Source organism: Micromys minutus, assembly GCF_963924665.1.
Source record: "Micromys minutus genome assembly, chromosome: 16".
Taxonomy (NCBI): Eukaryota; Metazoa; Chordata; class Mammalia; order Rodentia; family Muridae; genus Micromys; species Micromys minutus.
The window spans coordinates 27,015,035-27,017,668 of record NC_137985.1 but is presented as its reverse complement, the minus strand read 5'-3'; the positions used below and the strand labels follow the sequence as shown (position 1 = coordinate 27,017,668).

Sequence of the window (2,634 nt, the reverse complement as noted above, 5' to 3'; positions counted from 1 at the left end):
TTAATCTTCAGAAAAGATAAACTACTAAATCTGAGTGAATTTTAGTTTCGGTGCAAATGTAGTTAGTATCTTTTAATAAGGATTATTAATGCCTGGGGATGGACAGTTAACTTGGCAGTTAAGAGTGCTTACTGCCCTTCCACAGGACAAGTGTGGTTCCCAGCATCCACATGGCAGTTGTGAACTGCATGTGACTCCACTTTCAGGAAACCCCACACCCTCTGGCCTCTATGTGCACCTGTGGGTATGTTATCACATAAATTCTCGTGGGCACACGTGCATACACAGAAATAAGCACCTCACGAAACATTCTCAAAACCTGACCACATACTTGATCAAAATGCAAGTCTCAACACGAACAAGAAAGTTGAAATAGCCCTCTGTCTCCTGTCAGACTGCATGAATTAAAGCTGGATATCCACAACAGAAACTTACAAACTCATGGAAAGTGAACAACTCCCTACTGAACTACTTCGGGTCAAAGCAGACAAAAATAAAGAAATTAAAGACTTCCTAGAATTCAATGAAAGTGAATTCACAACAAATGCAAAACTTATGGGACACAATGAAAGCAGTGCTAAGAGGAAAGTTCATAGCACTAAGTGTCTTCATAAAGAAATTGGAGAGATCTCTTACTAGCAATTTGACAGCATGCCTGAAAGCTCTAAAACAAAAAGAAGCAAACACACCCAAGAGGAGCAAACAGCAGGAAATAATCAAACTCGGAACTAAAATCAATAACAGAACTACAGAGATCAATGAAACAAATACTTGTCTCTTTGAGAATATCCAAATTAACAAAAAGACATGGGGGACATAACAACAGACACCAAGGAAACCCAAAGAATCATTAGTGCATACTTCAAAAGCCTATAATCCACAAAATTAGAAGACCTAGAAGAAATCAACAAGTTTCTCAACTGAAGTTAAGTCAAGATCAGAGAAACAATTTAAATAGACATGTAACCCCTAGAAAATAGAATGTCATTAAAATCTTCTAACTAGCTCTGTCCTTTCTGCTGCTGCCATGCTATCCAGACTGAGAAAGACCTCAAAACTCCAGGGTCATGTGAGCCATCGCCTCACCTGCAAGGTAAACACCAGGAGCACCCAGGAATGCTGGAGGCATGCATCACCATAGGATCAATTTCAACAAATACCATACAGGTTACTTGGGGAAAGTTGGCATGGGGTGTTACCACTTGAAGAGGAACCAGAGCTTCTGCCAACTGTCAACCTGGATGAACTGTGGATGTTGGTCAGCAAGCATATACAGGTAATGCTGCAAAAACCAAGACTGGAGTTGCTCCCGTCACCGATGTTGTGCAATTGGGCTACTACCAAGCCCTGGGGAAGGGAAAGCTCCCTAAGCCACCTGTCATCATGAAGGCCAAATTCTTCAGCAGAACAAATGAAGATAAGATTAAGGGTGTTGGAGGTACCTGTGTCTTGGTGGCTTGAAGTCACCCAGTGAGAATTAATTAGATGCTAACAGTTTTTTAAAAAGCTTCTTTAAAAAAGTCAAAGGTCAGATGGTTTTAGTACAGAATTCTACTAGACTTTCAAAGAAGTCCTAATAATAATAATATTTCACAAAATAGAAACACGAAGAACCCTGCAAAATTCATCTTCTGAGGCTACAGTCACCCTAATACCCAAACCATATGAAGATTCAACAAAAAAAAAAAAAAAAAAAAAAAAAAATCACAGACCAATTTCCTTCATGAACATTAATGCAAAAATGCTCAATAAAATACTTGCAAACCAAATCTAAGAACATATCAAAAATATCATTCATCATGATCAAGTAGGCTTCATTCCAGAGATGCAGTGATGGCTCAAGATTTAAAGATTTGTCAAGGTAATCCACAAATAAATAAACTGAAAGGAAAAAAAACCACACATAATTATCTCATTAAATGCTGAAAAAAGCCCTTGACAAAATCCAACATCCCTTTATGGTAAAAGTCTTGGAGAGTTCAAGATACAAGGGATACACCTAAATATAATAAAGAAAATTTACATCAAATTAAATGGAGAGAAACTCAAAGCAAATCCATTAAAATCGGGAACAATCTACTCAATACAGCACTTAAAGTTCTAGCTAGAGCAAACAGAGCTAAAGGAGATGAAGGGGATACAAACTGGAAAGGAAGAAGTCAAAGTATTAGTTTGCACATAATATGATAGTATCATATCGTTAAGCAACCCCAAAAATGCTGTCAGGGAACTCTGGCAGCTGACAAACACCTTCAGTGAAGTGGCTGGATATAAGATTGACTCAAAAAAGTCAGTAGCATTCCTATATAAAAATGACAAACATGTTGAGAAAGAAATGGGGGAAACAACACCCTTCACAATAGCCACAGATAACATAAAATATCTTGGAATAACTCTAGATGTTCCTCAATCAAAGAATGGGTAAAGAAAATGTGGTAGATTAAGAAAATGGAATACTACTCAGCTGATAAAAACAATGATATCATAAAGGTTGCAGGCAAATGGATGGAACTAGGAAAAAAAAATCATCCTGAAGTAACCAGACCCAGAAAGACAAACATGATATGTACTCACTTTTAAATCAGTATTGGCTATAAAGTGAAAGGTAATCATGCTATGGTCCACGGACACAGA

General features: G+C 37.6%; 1 pseudogene across 1 annotated transcript; it reads left to right on the top strand.

Annotated features, from left to right (window-relative positions):
* Window positions 1-1,024: 1,024 nt before the first annotated feature.
* LOC308431343 (large ribosomal subunit protein uL15-like) lies at window positions 1,025-1,461 on the top strand (annotated as a pseudogene). Its single transcript has one exon. The product of its transcript is annotated as a large ribosomal subunit protein uL15-like (transcript).
* Window positions 1,462-2,634: the final 1,173 nt, after the last annotated feature.